Raw genomic sequence first — 22,487 nt, 5'->3', positions numbered from 1 at the left:
TTATTTGAGTTAACTTGATATGCTGCTTGATTCAGATATGAGCTATTGTATGGATTTTCTGTATTTTGCCTTTCTTTTTGTGCCAATAATTTGTTATAGTGAAGCACCAGAATTTGCTACAATTGAGCATATAAGATAGTACCATGTACTAGTAACTGGGTAAAAAGTGCAAAAGATATAGACTTAATTACATAATTGATAGTTTTATGAGAAGACATGTATGTGCTCATATCATTCTAATGGATAATTTAGACAATTGCCAAGAAGACTAAGGAATTGTAGGAGTCAAATATTAAATATGACTTATAGTTGAAAATAGTGCTTATAATTTTCACTTTTGATGTAATTATCTTAAAAATATTTTCTTACTTTGCATAAAATCCATGTGATGTAACATCTGTTTAGCACTGATGAGCATTTGCTCAGGAAAAATTATTGTTAGGTCTCTGACTTAAGCTTTGCCAATGAGCAAAATAAAAAAAAATACTCAAGTTGTTATTTTTCAGTGAATGACTCTTATCTGAAAAATGGTTTTATCCTTTGAGGAATGTGAATTTGAAGAAAGCAGGTAACTACTCTAATCTACACAGCTCATGTGCTGAGCTTGCATTCTCTTTAGATGCTGTACATGGGGCTAAATACTTTGAAACTGTTATAACTTTAGCCTACCCCCTCACATGACTTGGTTGTCTATATACTACTTATCACATTGCTATAAAATAAAAATATTAGCCTGCATCCTCAAATTCTTGTGAAATATCTTGCTCAAACCACTTTAAGAATGCAAAAGAAATATATTTCTTGTGCATTTATCTTTGTCATTAAACATAACTGTGATGTTTGGTATTTTTTTTCTCAACTTGATACCAAAGTAGAAATATCTGAGAGGGAGGAACTCCACTGATGAATTGCCTCTGTTATAGTGGCCTGTGCATAGTGGCCTGGGCCAAGCCCACTATGAGCAGGGCCACTTCTGAGCAGGTGGCCCTGGTTTATCTAAGAAAGTAAGCAGGGCGAACCATAGAATACAATCCCTGCTCTTCTTTCAGTTTCTGCTCAAGATCCTGCTTTGACTTCCCTCAGTATAGATTGTGACCTGGATGTTGTGAAACAAAATGTAGCTCTTCCTTCCCCAAGTTGATTTTGATCACTGATTTAATCAAATCAGCATAAACCAAACCAGGGCACAGACATTGCTTCAAACATGTAGAGCCATATGAACACTCATAATGAGTTCATTGTGACAGGGCCAGAAAAAAAAAAAAAAAAAAAAAGCTACTGCATTTAGATGGCATTTCTCCACTGCTAAGATACCCCTAATGCTGTGAAATATGCTATTAGTTTCTAAAATGACAAAAAAATTGAAAATTTCCATAGTCAATACTAAGCATCACAATGTCACACACCTTCCTCCCACTTGATATTTGAGCATGTGATCAACTTTGGTGTCTCAAATTCATCTTCAGCACACAATTTGAAGTCTCTGGTCAGTTGTGAACTTATTAATGAGCTGGTCTCCTAAAGGAAAAAAACGTGAATACCCAGAGTGATGTCCCAGGCTCAGGGGCAAATTAAACAAGGTAATACACTGTGTCCAGTGGCGAGAAGCACAAAGAGGAAAGTATGCACTGCAGTGTGATTAACCAGATGAAAGCCCGTTCGTGTGAACATCGTGTGGAAAACCAGATGAAAGCCTGTTCATGTGAACAAAAATCTAAGATGAACTTATAAAAATTTAAGTCTGTCAATCTAATAAAGTAAGACATTTTGCTCAAAGTTGATAGAAGGCAAAGCATTTCCATTTTCATTTTGAAGGTTTCCATACTCTGGTGTTAATATTATTTCCTAAGTCTATAAAACTATTTTCATAAAAAGTTGCAATTACCTTTGATCCTACCTTTCATTTCTTTAAATAGAATATGTAACACAACAAATCTTATAATTGAACCTAGTATTATGTATAATGTCTGTTTCATTACTTAAAACTTTAAAATGAAGTTTTAGCAACGAGTTCACAGACAGTCGTACCTGGGCACCATTTCTACACCTTGATTCCAGAGTGGGAGGATTTTTGTTTTCTGATAAAAATCAAGAGGTTAGAATGAAATGCAATAAAATTCCACTTAATGAAGGACATTATGGTCATTACCTGATTTATATATGAACACTAGTGTAATCATGAAAAACCATGCTGAGTCCATCATTTTTCATAAGGCCTATTCTAATAGCTATATTCAAATTAATGACTCAAAATCATTTTCTTTTTGTTGGTTGTAATATGTTACTTATTGTTACCATAAAAAATTCACTGTGTACTCAATAATATACATTTATGCACATAATATTCAAATTATTCTTTTAGTGGCTTATTCATATTATTGAGTGAAGTAATAATTTCTTTTACTTTTTTAAAAAAACTTTTTTTTATTAGTTTACAAAGATCAGATTCATTATGCCATTTTAAAAATTACTTTTTATTGTTTCTCCCTTACTTCCTGTTTGTGCTTCCTCCCTAGTGCCTTCCTATTTGCAGTTTCCTGTCATGTGACCTTTTTCCCTTCCCTCCACTTTCCCTGGACCTCTTGTCCTGGTCTCCTTATCTCCCATTTAGCTTCATATGTTATCTTCTGTAGCTTAAAATCCTATGGGAAAGCAAACATATATTATGGATTAGTATTTTATATAATGTATAAATGTAAAGATTATATGATGTAAATTGGAAAGAGAGAAGGTTTTTTAGATATTCTTTCCTTTCAATATTCCCCTATTTTGCCAAATTTCAGTATCTTAGTTCATATTCTACCATGTAAAAGAGTGACCATGAAGGGTTATATATTGTCTATAGCATTTTGTAATTCATCAATATCAGTGCTCCCGTATAACTTTTGGTAGCATTGCATCAGTTTTAAATGCACAGGTTTACAAATATACTGGGATGTTGTTCTCAAATTCTGTGAATGTGTTCAAAATGTATTGTTACTTTGGAATGAACTGAAAATTTTAACCATTTTTCTTTCACAAACATTATATATGTATTTTCTTGTGTTTGTCTTTACTAATATTGCACCATTTTGAGGAAAATTATCAAGGACATTTTTAGGTTAGATACTGGATACTAACAGCATTATTACCAGAGATACTATTTTGATAGACACTATTATTTGAACTTACACATATACATTTCTAAATTCACTTTTATTTTCAATATTTTAGAGCATTGGTTTGCATTTTCACTTTATACAAATCAACATTTCCTGTAATTTTTAATTCTTTTATAATTGTAATTATTTCTTTTTCTTAAAAAAAATGATTTTACTAGTAATAGAATTACATCTCTTTCTTGTCTCCCTTTCATCCCTCCATCCCTCCCTGCAGGCTTCTTTTGAGTCCTTTTCACACCCCTCTACTCTGAAGTTGATAGCCTCTTTTTCTTTTCTTTTTTTTCTTTCTTTCTTTCTTTCTTTTCTTTTTTTTTTTTTTTTTTTTTTTTTTAGAGACAGGGTTTCTCCTTGCAGTTTTGATGCCTGTCCTGGATCTCACTGTGTAGACCAGACTGACCTTGAACTCACAGAGATCTGCCTGGTTCTGCCTCCCGAGTGTGCTGGGATTAAAGGTGTGTGCCACTGCCATCCAGCTCCCTTTTTCTTTAATAATATTGATTACATATGTATGTTTGTTTTTGCATATACACACGAAAAATGCTTTCTGAATCTAGTTTGTAGCTTGTGTATGTCTGGTTTCAAGGCTCACAACTCTGTACTTCACAAGCAATAAAGAGCTCATCTCTGGGAGAGGCTAATTCTCCCAGCTGTCCATCATTGCCTGTAACTCTTTATCTAAAGGTGGAATCCCGAAACTTTTTCCTTTCCATGTTAACATGTCCTTTGGTATTGCAATTGTTCTGGCCTTGTTTGTGGGGGCATCTGTAAGAAAGTCTGTCTCACAGTAGACTTCCTGATGTTCCGTCTCTTACAATTTATCTACCTTCTCCTTTAGAGATACTTGCTGAGCTGTAGATGCAGAAGTTGTAATGTAGCTGCATCAAATGGGGATGAGATCACCATGACACTCTCATCTCTGCTTTGTGGCTACTTCTGTGTAGCTAGAGTTTTCCTGGTCCTGCCTGGCCCATGGTCAAGATAAATCTCTCTCATCTGCCAGTCCTGCAGCCGCTTGGACCCAATCAAACACACAGAGACTTATATTGCTTACAAACTGTATGGCCTAATGGCTAAAGCTTCTTGCTATCTAGTTCTTACATCTTAAATTAACCCTTTTCTATAAATCTATACCTTGCCACCAGGCTCATGGCTTACCAGTATCTTATATGTTGGTACTCATGGCAGCGGCTAGCAGCATCTCCCTGCCTCAGTCTTCCATTTCCGAGACCTCTCCTCTCTCTTTGACCTGCCTATACTTTCTGCCTGGCTACTGGCCAATCAGCACTTTATTTATTAACCAATCAGAGCAACACATTCACAGCATAGAGATCATCCCACAGCACTTCCTTTTTTTTTTTTTTCAAAAAGGAAGGTTTTAACTTTCACATAGTGAATCTAAGGTTTCATATCTAACTTATTTCCTTATCATAACTAAGGAAATTATAACTATCTAGTCTTCAACTACATCAAAGACCTCAGAAGGATATAGTTCTGGTTTTCTTTGATTGTCTCCATTTGCTGTGAAGCTTCTTTGATGGTGAAAGCTATAGTTATCTGAGGACATAAGGATAAAATTAATAATACTTTATTATCTTCTTCTTAACATTTTAAACTGAGTAGTTTCAGCCAGGCTTTATTTAAGAGAAATGATGATTTTGAATGTTATTGTATTATTTCCAATTTCTAATGAAAATGTTTCAGAATATCATATTTAAGATATCCTGTATAGTCCCTAAAAGGGATTCGTGGGTCACTTTGGGAATGGGAAATACATAAGATCACCATGAGTAAACTTGGGACAAGGTGGGGAGCAATTGAGAGAAGGAAATGGGGCATGAGAACATGAGGGAACTGGATGGTTGATCTGGGGAAGGGATGGAGTCAGGGATCAATGAAAGAGATACCTTGATAGAGGGAGACATTTTGTGGTTAGGTAGAAACCTAATGCTAGGGAAGTTCCCATGAATCCACAAGGATGACCCCAGGTTATACTACTAGCAATGGTGCGGAGGGTGCCTGAACTGACATAGAGCCTTCGTCCCATAACAGATGGAAGCAGATGCAGAGATCCACAGCTAAGCACCAGGTAGACCCCTAGAAGCCCAGTTGAAGAGACGGAAGTAGAATTATATGAGCAAGATGGGTCAAGATCATGATGGGGAAATCTACAGAGATAACTGACCCAAGTTCATAGGAATTCATGAACTTTAGACCAACAGCTGTGGAACCTGCATAGGACCAGATTAGACCCTCTGCATTTGGGAGACAGTTGTGTAGCTTGGTCTGTTTGAGGGGCCCCTGGCAGTGTGATCAGGATCTATCTCTGGTGCATGAACTGGCTTTCTGGACTCCACATGGGAGGCCTTACCTTTTGGGAGGAGGTGACAAGGGGTGGGCAGGGTGGCAAGAGGCTGTGGGGGAGCAAGAGGAGGGATGAGAGGGGGATCTGTGATTGGCATGTAAAATGAATAAAAAAAATTCTTAAATAAAAAAGGATATATTGTATATATTTCCAGCTTGTGACCGATACTTCCCACATTTCAAGAAATCATGTTCTGCTCCTTGTTTTTCTGGTTTGTGTTTAAATATTACCAGATTAACAATCATTTGCTTACCTAATATAACAATCTATAAGAATTCTGAAGACACAAGCTTACTGAGACGTAATACTGAGTTTTTGTCTTAGTTATTTTCTATTGCTGTGAAAAGACACTATGAGGAAGGCATCTTACAGAAGAGGGTTTTTATTTGGTGTTTACAGTTTCAAAGGGTTAAAGTCTATGACCATCTGGTGGGGAAGATGGTGGCAGGCAGGTATGAATGGTCCTGGATTGGTAATCAGTGTCTCAGATCTTATACTTGGATTTATAAGCAGAACGCAGAAGAGAGTTAATTGGTATTGATGCTGGGCTTTTAAAACCTCAAAGCCCGCCCCAAATTATGCACCTCCTCCAACAGACCGTACCTCCTATTCTCTCCAACCAACTAGAGACAAAGTATCCAAATATATGAGCCTGTGGGGTCCATTCCCATTGAACCCACCAGACTGTTCCAAAGGAGACATTTGAGAAGACTTTGCAGCCTGTGCAAAAGTCTTCATGCATTTTGAGAAAGGAACTGTTACTGTGCAGGAAAATAGTAGAAAACTTTGACAAGCTTTTCAGGTCTGAAAGATAGACCCAAGCCAAATAAAAGAAAGAAAAAAAATCCACATAGATCTCAGCGTTGTACTTGTGACTCTACTGTTACTAGCAGCAACCGCTATAATATTTGCACAAAGCTGAGAACCTGTGAGAGTCCGAAAATGCCAAGAAGACTTGAGCAATGGGACTAATAAAGTGGGTAAAGGTGCTTGTTACCAAGTACGGAGACCCGAGTTCAACTGCCAGCATCAATTGTTTGAAGCAGTTAACTGACTCCAGAAAGTTGGGCTCCACTTCCGCATATACACAATGCACTGCATGCACATTCATGCATCTGCATGAGCACACAGTGAAATATGCTCATATACATGCACAGTGATAAAAAACAGGTAAGCAAATAAATATATAGGCCTCAGCCATACACGAAGAACTAGAGGCAATAAAGTAATGCTTGGAGAGGAATACATAGTCTTCCTCAGGGAAGAGAAGATCAATTGGTTATCCAATACCAAATGGTAAGCCTTAAAAACATACAAGTTGTAGCAGGAATCTTAAAAAGTCTTATTAATAAAATCAAACCTGAGGCCAATTATTGGAGTGAATGCTGGAAGATCAGAGAAACAGAACAAGCCACAGCTACCTCACCTTGTCAGTTCCTCAGCTGGTCCTGTTTCCTCAGAATGGAAGCCTCTGAGTCCTCATCCAGAATGAATCTCAGCTGAACTGTTGCTAGGAGCCTGAAACCTTAACCAGTTAAAAGCTTAACCAGCCAAATGCTTCTAGTTTCTTGTCCTCACCCCTTATATACCTTTCTGCTTTCTACCTTCACTCCCTGGGATTAAAGGCTCGCTTTCTGGGATTAAAGGCGTGTGTCACCATGCCTGGCTGTTTCCAATGTGGCCTTGAACTCACAGAGATCCAGAGGAATTTCTGCCTCTGGAATGCTAGGATTACAGACGTGTGCTACCACTGCCTAAACTCTGTTTAATATTGTGGCTGTTCTGTCTCTGACCCCAGATAAGTTTATTAGGGTGCACAATATTTTGGGGAACACAATACCACCACAGTTCCCCTTTTTTTTGTCTAAAATTTAAAAAAAGCTTGTAACTAATAAAAGGAAAACTATCCAATAAGTATATATAATATATACAGTCAAGAATTACATTAACAATGTCTAGTCCATTAACATTTGACAGATTCAGATAAAAACTCCATTTTATATATATTAACAATGTCCAGTCCAGTAACATTTGGTAAACTCAGACAAAAAAATTTTTCATTACTTATCCTATTTAAAACAAGTAGTTCCTTTTTTAAAGTAGATTCAAAAATTTACCTTTTTATCTTCATATCCATATTCTCTCTTTTTTCTTTTCATAATAGATTCAGTAGTCTACCTTTTGTCATTTTTATATCTTCCCCTTTTTCTTTTTACAGTAGATTTAGTGATCTATCCGTTTATCCTATAATTCTTTATCTTTTTTCTCAGAATAGATTCAGTGATCTACCTCATATCTATACTCTCTTTTCTCTTTTTTCTTTCTTTTTTAAATAAAACCTCTGAATCTAATCTCCATGTTCAGCTTTTTTCCTTACCATTAACAATTAAAAACTTGTAACCAAACATTGTAAACAATGACAATATCCAAAACTCATTAAACAACCAAAAACCTGGGAACACAATACCACCACAACAAGTAACATAAAGACTGAGAAGGTTGTATTTATGCATTTAGGAATATATATGTATACATATATGTGTGTATGTGATATACATATATATATATATATATATATATATATATATATAATGAAAAAGGAGGTTTTATGAGAGTGTTTGGAAGAAGGGAAGTAAGGGAGAAATGATGTAATAATAATTTCAAAAAAGAAATATATTAAGTAATAATTTTATAGCTCTACCATTGTATTTAAACAATTTTGTAATGTTTTAAATCAAAATGGACTTTTGTAAATTTTTTTTTGCATTGCAAATTGTTTAAAAAGAGATTTTAAACTGTTAGAAAGAAATAACCTCTTTTATCTCTTCTTTCAACAAATAGATAACATGATGACTGTAATATTTTATATGAGATGGATTGCTAAAACCAAAATAAATATTAAAAGAAAGTAACATGGTGGGCGGTGGTGACACACACCTTTAATCCCGGCACTTGGGAGGCAGAGGCAGGTGGATCTTTGTGAGTTCAAGGCCAGCCTATTCTACAGAGCAAGATCCAGGAAAGGCGCAAAGCTACACAGAGAAACCATGTCTCGAAAAAAATCAAAAAAAAAAAAAAGAGAGAAAGTAACATTTAAGTGAATATGGAATGTAATTAATAATAATGTATGAGGATTTATTTGTGATGAGTGTAGCATAGAGTAGTGAGATCAGGGTATATGTGTATAAGGAAATCATCCTGCCAATGAATGTTTATTGTATAAATACAATTTTCACAAAGTTAGACATTCAGTCCTAAAACTATTTATTATCTTTTAATATTTCAGTAATATGTTATCCTTAATTATTTTGGGAAACATATAAACATGTTTAAAGGAATATGTAATATTTCGTTTTTATATTAATGAGAGGTGACACTGAAGATCCATATAAGGATAATCAAATAATCTGAATACTTAAATTGGATAATCTTCACAAATCAAGACATCATTTATTTCTCATATTCCTCTTGTCATGATAAAATATACCCTAGAGTTTGACTTTGTTTTCATTTAATTTGGCATTGGCTCATACTGTTTTATTATTCATATACATACACTTCACTGCATGAGATGGTGGATATAAATGATGCACATCCTGGTCTATGACCTCCAAAGTTTTATAGGCTAATGTAACAGTAGGCAAGAGATATTATACAACGGGGTGATTGATAGTCTCAGGATAGCTACAATTCATAACAATAGTGTAATAAAGAGAATTTTTTTCAGAGAAAATGATTTTGCTTTAGATCATAAGACATTGTTAGAAGGAGTTTAGTCCAGTTATACAAGTGAAGAGTTTTTCTTTTAATACTGATAAATACCACACAGATTTTCTCTGATTACAAATATATTATCATTATTTCCTGTAGTATTTCATATATAAATACATGAAATATTTTAAAATATGTTAGTCAATTTAAACATGTCAAATTATAATGTTATAGCAGTAATGTATTTCCATTTTAGCTCAAATATATTAATTTGTATTAAATATAGAATGCAGATAAATTAAATTGCAATTTAATATCATGGGCAGAATTATGGTGAACTGTTTCACATCACAGAATGTAGACTTTTCTTTCTTTGTGTTTTAATATGTATGTTTAATGTGTGTGTGTGCATGTGTTTTCCTGTGCAGGAGTGCAAATGCCCTTGAAATCCAATGGATTCAAATCCTCCTCCAACCAGAATTACAGGTAGTTTGGAACTACTTGACATTGATGTTGGGGAAAAAAAGTAAAAAAACATTTTACCGTACTTTTAAATAAGCCCACAAACTGATGATTTCTATTTTCAATTAACGGTCATGCACGCATACAACAACATATTTTGATCAAATTATCCTCCATTCTTCACCCTCTAATTTCTGCTCTCTCATCCCACTATTTTTTTTAAGTAATTTTGCTAATAACGTTGACTCTACTTTCATTTCCACGAATAAGTCATTCCTCAATCTACGCCATTTGAGTGGTGCCAGACCATTAACGCCATTTACATGTTCACCCAGGCACAAAACAATCCTCCATCCTCAAAACGGGGTAAAAGCCACTTGCTATATAGAGGCATTCAGGGCTAGAGGGATGGTTCATAGTTAGGAGCACAGTGTTTGGATGTTGTTTAATTTATGCAGAGTTGAGTTAGAGCGAGCATTGTTCTTTGTTTCTACTATTCTCTTTCCTCTTCTGAAACTATATTTTTTCTATAAAGTTGCATTTTTTGAGCAAAATATTTCAGTAAATGCTTCATCCTGCTCATGACTTTTTAAAAATGTTATGATTAATGATTAAAAAAAATTCTGTGGTAATGTCATCATTTATTTTCTCATAAATTACATGACTGAATCCACTTACGTAAACTATCTAGGCTATGTATTAAAATAACTATGAATTCTCAAACCAACACCGAGACTGATAATATCAGTGTACTACAATAAAATCTCACAGACTGAAAAACGAGTATACACATGGTAAACAGACACACATGTAGATGAAATAGCCATATTCAAAAAAACTAAAATAAGTAAATGTAAAAGAAGTTGTCTCTCAGGACAGCTCAGTCTGAAAACATATTGTTTTGTACAATATGGAGTAACTTAGGATGTGTTTATCTGATCTCATTATTCTTTCTGGTCGCTATCTCCTGTGAAATATCAGCAACCCTCTGCCATCCCTTACTGGAGGATTTTCCTCAGCACAGAAGTCAGAAAAAAAGAATCCAAGCAACTATGGACTGGGATCTCTGAAGAAAAAAAAAAGATGAACCAAAATAAACATTTATTTCCTTAAGTTGTCTTTCACAAGTACTGCTTTGTTCTAGTGATAAAAGGTTGAGTAAGAAAAGTTGGTATGGATAAGCGAATCACTGCTGTAGCCATACTTGGCCATGGGCTTCATGAGCCTATGGAACAGGTTAGAGAGAGGAATTTGGAAAATCTTGAAGATAAATTCTAGGAAATGCTTAGAATGATATAAAGAGCTAAATGGGTGATCTGGTAAAGGCTTGGAAGAGAAGAATGATGATAGGAGTGTAAAGATCTAGTATTTATAGTGAGTTTCAGGCCAGGCAACATTATATAGTGATACCCCAAGATCTTGTCTCAAAAAGTAAAATGGTACACTCAATTTTAATTATATATATATATATAAATTACATATATATGTACATATGTACATGCATGCATGCATACATACATACATACATACATACATTGCTGGCACGATGGATCAGAGATTAGGAGAACAGAGTGTTCTTTCTGAGAACCCAAGTTGGTCCACAGGTCCCACGTAAGGCAACTCACCATTTCCTATTAAACCAACTCCAGGACTCCAGCACCTCAAGTTTCCACGTGCACATACCTGTACTCACATGCACGTAATCACACATAGAAATACATAACTAAAATTGATAAAAATTTGAAAGGGCCAATCAGTTTCCATTGGGGAAATAGGCAAGGTGCCTTGAGGATACTTCAGAAATGGGAAAGACTTTGACTACTGCAGCCTAGAGGACAAGGAAAAGAATAATTCATTTGAAAGACTGCAATAGCGAGTAGATCCGTGATAACCTGGAGATTCCTAGTGTCTCCCTAATCTCACATATCTAGGTACTATGAAGGTGCTACAAATGTGTTTTAACATTTCTGGCTATCATTTGAGCTGGTAACTGACCTTGGCATCATCCATATGATGTATGTAATTTTGCAAACATGCAGAAAATAAGAAGCAAGTTGTCTTAGGGTCTTCCCTCCAGATCAAAGGAAGGCTAGTGAGCCTATGGAGCCTGTGGCAAGGTTAGAATCCCTTTTACTATCTCGAGTACTTTGTCACAGTGTTACTAATATGGTGCCTATACATCATCTCTCAATAAGACACTAAAATTATAAAATCATTTTAGTAATTAGTAAATATATACTAAAAATGATTCAACATCAGGCCAAAATAAAATAAAGACTAATACTAGCATCTAATGTTGGTTTATATGAGTCCCCTTTATAAGAAAAACTCATTTCTTTTTGTGAACTTTTGAAATTTATCCGCCTAAATATTACTTATTTTAAAGATTTCTTTATTTTCTTTTAATTTACGTGTATGTGCCAATTTATCTGCTTGAGTTCATATGTACAATGTCCGATCAAGTGTCTGAACTGTCTATAAGAGGATATTGGGTTCATTAGAGCTGGAGTTACAGTTGGTTGTGAGTCACCATGTAGGTACTGAGAACACCATTTATGTCTTTTGCAGGAGCTGGAAGTCCTCTTAAATGCTTAACGATCTCTACCTCCAATATAATTTATTTTATATTTTCAGTTAAATCACATTTGAAAAAAAAACATACATGCATTGATAAAATTTCTTCAATAAACTTCAAAAACATTATTATTTATTTTATTTATTATGTGAGTGTACATGTGCAAACATGTTTCTGATACATAAAATATGTGTGATTTTAAGAGTACAACCTGTAAGAGTCAGTTTTATTCATGTGCTATGTGGGCTCAGGGGTGGTACGGAGACCATCAGGATAAGTAGAAAGCACTTTTATTGACAGCCATCTTGCTCGTGATTCAATAACCAAAGATGAATCAAGAATGCTATTCTAGTGCTTTTTAAAATGGTGACTACCCTAACTGTCATCATAAAGCCTTTTTCTAGTAACTGATAGAAGCAGATACAGAGATTCACAGCCGAGCACTGGGCAGAGTTCTGGGACTCCTGAAGAAAGACAGTCTTAGCTGGGGTCCTCCTTGTGGATTCCTGGGAATTTCTCTAGTACCAGGTTTCTCCCTTTGCCATAATGGCCCCCTCTATCAATATATCTCTTTCATTGCTCTCCCTCTCTGGCCCTCTTCCAACTTGGCCCTCACAATCCCTCATGTTCCCCTCCCCTGTCCCATTCTTTCTGCCCCACCCCCCCTCCCTCCCACCCCCGCTCCTAGTTTACCCAAGAGATCTTAACTATTTCCCTTTCCTAGGCCCTCCATGCCTGTCCCTTTTAGGGTCCTCCCTTTTACCTAGCTTCTCTGGGTTTGTGGATTATATCTTGGTTATCCTTTGTTCTGTGTCTAATATCCACTTATGAGTGAGTACATACCATGTTTGTCCTTCTGAGTCTGGGTTACCTCACTCAGGATGATTTTTTCTAGTTCTATCCATTTGCCTACAAATTTCATGATGTCATTGTTTTACTGCAATACTCCATTGTATAAGTGTACCACATTTGCTTTATCCATTCTTCGGTTGAAGGGCATCTAGGTTGTTTCCAGGTTCTGGCTATTATGAATATTGCTGCTATGAACATAGGTGAACATGTGTCCTTGTGTTATGACTGAGCATCTTTTGGGTATATGCCTCCTCGCAACACTGGAGAGGGTACCTGAACTAGCCTTCCCCTGTAGTCAGATTAGTGACTATTCTAATGGCCATCATAGAACCTACATCCAGTAACTAATGGAAGCAGACGCAGTGATCCACAGCTAAGCACTGGGCTGAGCTCCTGGAGATCAGTTGAAGAGAAGGAGGAGGGATCATATTAGCAAGGGGGGGTCAAGGTCATGATGGAGAAAACCACAGAGACAGCTGACCTGAGCTAGTGGGGGCTGATGGACTTTGGATTGACAGCTGGGGAAGCTGCATGGGCCGAAATAAGCCTTCTGAATGTGGGTGACAGTTGTGTGGCTTGATCTGTTTGTGGGGTCCCTGGCAGTGAGACCAGGACTTATCCTAGGTGCTTCAACTGGCTTTTTGGAGCCCATTTCTTATGGTGGGATACCTTGCTCAGCTTTCATGGGGAGTGGGGTGTGACGCTAGACCCTGCCTCACCTTGGTATGCCAGACTTTGTTGACCACCCAAGGGTGACCTTACCCTATCTGAGCAGTGGATGGTGTTATGCCCAGATCATGGGGACACCTCCCCCAAAGACCACCACAGAGACCAAATCACATATATAAAAGCAAGGATCCTTTATTTAAAGCTCAGAGCTTGGTGTCTCTATTTGTCTGTCCAACGCAGTAGTGAGAGCAGAGAGCCTGGAGCCTGGGCAGGGTAGAATTTTTATCATAGCAGAGGTTAGGGTAAGGGGATTTCCAGGGTTCAGGACCCTGATTGGCTGGCATTTGTCTAGGAGATAGGTGTATGCTGGGAATGTTTGTAATGTCAAGTATTCCCCCTTAGATGCTGGCCTTCCCTGGGTGGGGTCAGCTTGATAGCCTTTCCTGGATCCAGGTGCTACCTGCCAGTAAGCCTGTCACAGAAGCTGTGTCTGGGCCTCTAAGCCTGTCATAGCAGCTGTGTGGTCAAGCTGTTTTGGGCACCCCACAAGATGGGTTGTGGAATGGAGGATTATGTTGGGGGAGGCCTGGAGAAGGGGAGGAAGGGAAAACTGGGGTTAGTATGTAAAATGTAAAAAAAATATATATTTTTAATTTTTTCATAAAAGAAAAGGAAGGATTGTACAAGCCAGGGAGATCAAGGTCATGACAGTGAAACCCACAGAGACAACTGACCTGAGCTCACAGGAACATGTGAACTCTGAATCAACACTTAGGGTGCCTGCACGGGACGTACTTAGGCCCTCTACCTGTGTGTGACAGTTGCTAGCTTGGTCTGTTCGTAAGGCTCCTATCAGTGAGATCAGGACCTGTCCCTGGTGCTCAGCTGGCTTTTGGGAATCTGTTCCCCAGACTGGATTACCTCACCAAACCCAGCCTTTATGCAGTGGGGAGGAGCTCTGTCCTGGCTCAGTTTCCTATGCCCTGCTTTGTTCAGCCCTTGGGAGGCCTGCCCCTTTCTGAATGGAGACAGAGGAGGAGTGGATGGGAGGTGGGGTAGAAGGCCATAGGGGAGGGAGAGAACGAGAGGAGAGGAGGGAGGGAGAACTGTGGTCGGAATGTAAAACAAATTTTAAAAAAAAAGTTAATTAAATAAATTTTAAAAAAATTAAAAAATAACACAACATTAAGAAAAAACTAAATATAAAATAAAAGTCTTAGCTGTGAAAACATTTACGAACGTTAAACAGAAACTGATGGTACCAGTTGGAAGACATTTTTCACTTGGAAACTCTCCATCTTCATACACCATCAACGGAAATAACACGTTTCCGCCATACTCACAGGAGGTGGAAGGCAAATGTCCAGTCAATTCTATTGATGATACAATGTATCTTAGAGTTTTTTCACCCCAGAAAATACTACCTAAATAAAGGATTCTCACAGAAAGAAAAAAAAAAGAGAGGTTTCAGTCCTCCAGGAGTTTTCTCTGTGATATTGCTTCTTTCTGCATTTGGGCATATTTTGGAGAATCAGTTTCCTTGCTCTATGAACTTTGGTGTTTTGGAACTTGCTTTGACAATCAGTTACTAGTGGAAGTAATAAGAATTACAAATGCAAGAATGAAACATTCAGAGAATCTTATTTCAAGCATGGAGGTGCATTTTCTGAAGTAGTAAGTAAAAAGTCCCACTGGCATGCAAGAATAATACAATTTTCAGTGAAACCACCAGTATACTAGGGTTGTTTTTATAACTCATTACATAGCCTCTTTTTACTTCTACAAAGAATTACTATATAGGAAAAATGAATTTCTTTCAAGTAAGACTCAGTAACTATAATTGAAAGATAACAAGTGAAAAATGTGTTTACGAAACTTAAAATATAATGCTTCTCACCTTAGTGGGGGGGCATTGGATACATGCTATGTGTGATAACCTGGTTGATGACTATAATTCATAAAGATTCTACCTAAGATAACGCATAAGGGATAAAAAGATGTAATTTTATTAGTTTAGTATTGATAATATTGGTTGCATTTAGTTTAACCTAACAAGGTTTAATAAGATCTTGATGAAGTTGGACAACTACGTCAAGACAACAATCAGTGAATGAAGCATTGGCCAGATGTTTTATTGGTGACTAGAGGAAAAATTAGAATAGAATGCCTGCCTGAGATCAGAAAGAAGTAACTTAGAGGTCCATGAGCACAGACTGAATAATGTGATGGACTCTAACATCTCTAGAGAGAAATTTAAGCATGGAGGAAACATGCTGAATGGATGGATGAAGCACACAAGTTTTCACAACCACAAATGAGCAAAATGCATTCTGCTCAAAGATGTGCTCTTCTTGGCATTGTTACGTATTTTCCATAATAATATGATGATATATGTAACTTCTATAATACTTCAGTTACTAACTAAATTGAGTTATGAATTCTCATATGTCTGGCTTTTCCTTCTCCATTTTTAAAAAAAAGACTTATCTTTAAAAGTGAAACAGAATGATTATTTAATTCCTCCTTCAGCATTTGCAAATGTAGCAAAATAAAAAATAACCTGCAGAATAAAGTAGAAATAAATGTTATAGTCATTAAGACTAAAATGCCAGTTCCTTTTCAGTTTAGAAGGAAAGTATCAAATGCATATTAAAAACTTATCTTTGGTTTATTGATTTGGTAAGTATTTATTAGACACCTGCTGGTTGTGGAATGTTGTTTTATACAATAGAAGTACATTACAGCACAATTATTCCCTAGATGAATATTATGGTGGTAATGGGAGTGGAAAATAAGCACAATATATTCATTACTCAAGAGTGGTTTGCATCAGGAAAGAGAATAAAATGAGTGTAAATGATTTCTCAAAAACTAGTCACAGAAATTGAATGGAGAAAGATTTCTCAACAGAAAAATTATGCTCACGGCTAAGAGAAAAATATTTCTGATGGAAAACAGACTATGAAAACAATGGGTAGTACATTTCACAAACAGTTAAAGTATGATTTAATATGAGCCACAGAAGGGATAGAGGAAGCAAGGGTCGAATTTTAAATTACAGGAAACTTGATCAGAAAGACTTTAGGTCCCCATGTGCTCCTCTTTTGACTGATTTCTTGACTGATTGTGATTTATCAATTGATTGTTTCTTTTGCTGTACAAATGATAATCTCTATAACTCCTTGAGAAATGCCAAACATCTCAACATCCTCCATCAGAAATGCTTGCTCAGCATGTTCATCACCACTTTGTATACGACAGCCAGGAAATGGAAATAACCTAAGTACCTCTCAGCTGATGCTTGGGTAATTTTTTGAATGTGCTTTCCAACACAATCAATGGATCTAAATGATTATATATCATGATACCAATAAGTTTCACAAACAATGACACTATTTATGTCTCTTTCCCAGAATTTTGTACATCTATTACCTTACTATTGGATTAGTTTGTTAATATTTCTCTAATATCCATGATACTTAAAAATATGATGCAGTGATAATCTTTAGAGGAATAATTTTATTATTCATTCAGTGGTAAGCATTGGATAGAAATAAAAAGTCAACATATACCCCAAATTCTATTTTCATGCTACAAATATTCAAACATTCTGAAAATTGCTTATTTAAGAAGATGTTTGCATTGCAAATCCCCAACTATTACCCTGAAGCCTGTTTAAATTTTTAATAATCACAGAGATTGACACCAAAAATCTCTCCTGGTATAATTTATTTTCTTCCTAGCATTTATGCAAAGATAATGGGGGATTTACATCTCACATATGTCCATATCAAAGCAAATATTTTACTTTAGAGAATGTGTAAATCCTGATAGACGCGGATACCACCACAGTCACAAAATTTAATAATGATATTTCTTAGTAATATCATGAACACACACACATACACATTTGTTCACAGAAATTTACATGGATATTTCAGTGCAGTGTTTTATTTTTGTTAGAAAGGAATAAATGATTCCCAGCTCAAAGCAACAGAGATAGGCATGTCTAGATATTTTATTCCATATGACTGGTATCGGCTGGAGGATCATTTATAGCAGATAAAGGCATAGACATATCTACAAAGTAACAAAGGTTTAAAAAAAATGTATCTTCAAAGCAATAATTTTTTTTTCAAGACAGGGTTTCTCTGTGTAGTTTTGGTGTCTGTCCTGGATCTCGCTCTGTAGACCAGGCTGGCCTTGAACTCACAGAGATCCCCCTGGCTCTGCCTCCTAAGTGCTGGGAATAAAGGCATGTGCCACTATCACCTGGATCAAAGCAATATTCTTAATGAATTTATAAACACAAACAGAAAATTACAGTAAAACTTAATCTTCATCTTCATATATATAGAGAAACATATAGGTGTGTATGTGTATATATAGATATACGTAGAGATATTCTTCATTTATATTTGTATACACATTTTCGAGAAACAGAATTGGAATTCTTTCAAATTACATAAAATCAGTATTATCATAGAGAATTTTATATTTATAAGTGAGAAATATTATACTTATATTGTAAAACATTACAAACATTTTTTTGTAAAGCAATTAGATATTTGTATTAGGGTATCTAGAGTAACACAAGTTATAGAATATATATATATATATATATATATATGTATATATATATGGTGGTATTGTGTTCCCCAAAATATTGTGCACCCTAATAAACTTATCTGGGGCCAGAGACAAAACAGCCACTAGATACAAAGGCTAGAAAATGGTGGCACTCACACCTTTAATCCTAGCACTCCAGAGGTAGAAATCCCTCTGGATCTCTGTGAGTTCAAGGCCACATTGGAAATGGCCAGGCATGGTGACATACACCTTTAATCCCAGAAAACAAGCCTTTAATCCCAGGGAGTGATGGTAGAAAGGAAAGATATGTAAGGCATGAGGACCAGAAACTAGAAGCATTTGGCTGGTTAAGCTTTTAGGTTTTGAGTAGCACAGTTCAGCTGAGAGCCATTGGGATGAGGACAACAGAAGCTTCTAGTCTTAGGAAACATGACCGGCTGAGAAGTTGGCCAGGTGAGGCTAGCTGTGGCCTGTCCTGTCTCTCTGATCTTCTAGTTTCACCCCAATAATTGGCTCTGGGTTTGTTTTATTAATAAGACTCTCTAAGATTCCTGACACACACACACACACACACACACACACACACACACACACACACACACACAGGATTTACTAGGATGACTTACTGGCTACAATCCAGCTAATCCAATAATTACTGGCTGTGAATGGAACATCCAAGAATCCAGAAGTTGCTCATCTCATGAAGCTGGACATGTTAGCTGGTCTTCAGTATATGCTGCAATCCCAAAGAAGTAGGTACTAAGACCTGTGAAGGAAGGAGTTGCTAGCAAGGTGAGGATAAGCAGGTAAAAAGCAAAAGTTTAAATTTTCCATGTCCTTATACAGGTTTCCAGCAGAAAGTATAGCCCATATTAAAAGTATGTCTTCTCAACTCAAAATCCAGATTAGAAGTGGATCTTCCTACTTTAAATTAAGCAAAAATTCCTCAATGTAGTGACAACCATTTTTGGATTTTAGTTAATTCCAGATGTAGTCAATTTGACAACCAGGACTATCCATGGCAAATCTGCCCCTTGTCAACTTGGCCCATAATCATGTCTCCACATGCCACACTTAATTCCAAATGAAAACGATAACCAGAACATAATAATACATAAACATAATATAACTATCCCACATAAAATCACAAACACCATTTATATTTATCCAGGTCATAATTACATCAAACATGATATTACTATCCCTCATACAACCACAAACACATTTCAAATCGAGAACAGGTGGCAATATTCCTTGAAAGACATTCTTTTAGTTTCTCAAATTTAATACTGTAGCCATTGATGTTTTCTTAATTGGTATTACATTGCATGTTAAAAAAAATGAAAGAAAACCCAAATACCTGTACAAATGAATTTTTACAAAATACAACAGAAACATTCCTGTCAACTATAATCCTCATTTCTGCAACTGGTCATATGTCTTTAGTTGGTATTAATAACGACCTTCCTCTACTACCCAATCTGGGGTTCCTCCACTTTCCACAAGAACATCAGCAGGTTTTGGCTCTCCCTGAAGCAGTAACCCATACCTTCATTCCTGAAGGGTCTGTTCCTTTGGTCATCCTGCCTGGATTAGGCTGTGGCAGTTTCTGATTGACTTTAATAACAGGAAATGGTAGTGCCAAGTGTTGCCCTAAAGGATCTCTTTCACACATAACCTTTCTTACTTTCACTGTAGAGAAACAATCCAGTTTCCCAATGATAATATGTATCAATCACCCCTCTGAACCCTGTTATTCCCTTCATAGCTCATTGTTTTAAGGTCATTAGAAGCCTAAAGTGGCCAGAGGAAAGTCTGAATTTCCAGTTCAATGGAAGGTTTGTTGTGGCTCCTGGCCACAGCACTCCCCAGTCCGGAACCAAACCTTCTAGGCCAGTAGAACTTGAGGTCATAAGAAAGAGCACAGAATTTTTCCTAGTGGGTTACTGCGGGTGATAGTGAGTGGAACTACATCCTATTCTACCCATTGGTCCTGGATCTATTGAGTCTGGCTATTGGAGAAACAGTACTACATATTGGATGCTGACTCAAAGCATATACCACCTTGTGGAGAAACCAACCCTAGCCCCATCTATGCTGCTACCATTGAATTGGTGTTTTAACTGTGTCTAGAAAAGGCCTCTCCATCTTTTTATCAGGCCAGCTACTTCAAGATGATGGGGAACATGGTAAGACCAGTGGATTCCATGATTGTAAGCCCATTGTCTCACCTCTCTTGACTATCAGAAGCAATACTTTGCAAAATACCATGATGATGGATAAGCCATTCTTTAGTTTCATCCATGGTCATTTTGGCAAAAGCACTATATGCAGGAAAAGCAAATCTATAACCAGAATAAGTATGTACTCCAATAAAAAGTGTTGACCTTTCCACAGAGGAAGTCATCCAAGGAAGCTAACCTGTCACTAGGTTGCTGACTGGTCACCCCAGGAATGGTGCCATATATGGTGCTCAGTGTTGGTCTCTGCTATTGGCAGTTCTAGGACTTAGCAGCATCTGCGGCCACGTCAACCTTGATAAGTGTAAGTTCATGTTGTTGAGCTTGTATAAGACATTGACACTCTCACCATGACCACTTTGTTCATTGTTGAAAGGGTACAGGTGCTGGTGGCTGGTGCTGGATTCTGGTTTGGTCAGCAGTGGAAAGGTCACAGTCACGACAGAACCCAGTGGTACCTTTTAGAGATATATTAGGAGGAGAGAGAGATATATAGACAGAGAGAGAGAGATAGTGACAGAGAGACAGAGAGACAGAGAGTGGAGACAGAGACAGAGAGAGACTGAGAGACGCAGAGAGAGATAGAGATTGAGAGAACAAGATGCAGAGAGAGGCACAGAGAGAGAGAGAGAGCGTGGGGGTGCAGTCCAGCTCTTAGGCTGGGCTGAAGTCGCCTGCTGATGATGTAATAAGGTGCCAGACAAGACCCCCCAAGCTGCACATATACAGAATACTTAAACTTGCTCCATTGGGCAATAATAAGGATGGCTGGAATATGAGTCTGGCTGTTCACAAGTCATCCTATTTATTTGATTATTGAACACTTCTGCTGCTGAAGTCAACCTTTGATGGACATTTACACAGGATACACATATTTTAACATTCTTCACTCATTTGGAGAGATCAATCCACATACTTCTTCCCCATGTATCTTTCTCACCAATTTTTCATTCATACTCTTTCCAAGTCCCTAACCATACAGCCAACTCATTACCTAGAGCCCAAAAATCAGTGAACAATCACACATCTTGAAATTTCTCAATCGAGACAAAATACATGATCATGTGTACTGCACCAAGTTTTGCCTGTTGTGAAGATTTCCCTTTACTGGTGTCTCTCAGGATTGTCCCAGAAAGGAGCTGTAATGCCATAACTGTCTACTTCCTGATGGCCCGTTCATAAAGAGAACAATCAATAAAGCAGGCCCTAGTCTTCTCTTCTTCAGCCAACTGATCATAGGGATATAGGTGCATATTTAGGAGCAGACAGCATTGTAATGGGAATATAAATCATAGGCATTTGCTTACTGTAGAATGAAATTCTAAATAGTCTTAGTAAATAAAAAAACACAGAGCCAAATACAGAGGTAAATAGCCAAAGAGATCAGAGAGTCATGACTACCTTATCTTATCACCTCACTGCTGTTGCTTCCCCAGAGAGAGTTTCTTCCTGTCTGACTTGTCTTTTTATTGCCTTTCTGTTCTGCCTTGTCATTGGCTCTAAACCCAACCACATGACTTCCTTATCACTGCCTGCCTTTACAGACCTCCAGGCCTCTATGGGTGGTACTGGGATTAAAGGCTCATCTCACCAGGCTTGGCTGTGTCCTTGACCACACAGAGACTCTGCCTGCCATGTGATCGGATTAAGGGTGTGGGCTACCACCACCTGACTGACTGTTGTTTCTGGCTTGCTATGACCTCTGATCTCCAGGCAAACATTATTTATTAACAAACAAATAAAATCACATTTCAGCACAAATAAAATATCACCAGAGCTCACCTCACTTTCTTCATATAACTTGTTTGCACCTTCAGGACCTGCTTGGACCCAATTACTTCCATTTGATAATAGATTGCTGCTGG

This window comes from Peromyscus eremicus, chromosome 6, assembly GCF_949786415.1.
Source record: "Peromyscus eremicus chromosome 6, PerEre_H2_v1, whole genome shotgun sequence".
In the NCBI taxonomy this organism is placed as follows: Eukaryota; Metazoa; Chordata; class Mammalia; order Rodentia; family Cricetidae; genus Peromyscus; species Peromyscus eremicus.
Note: the sequence above shows the minus strand (reverse complement) of the source record.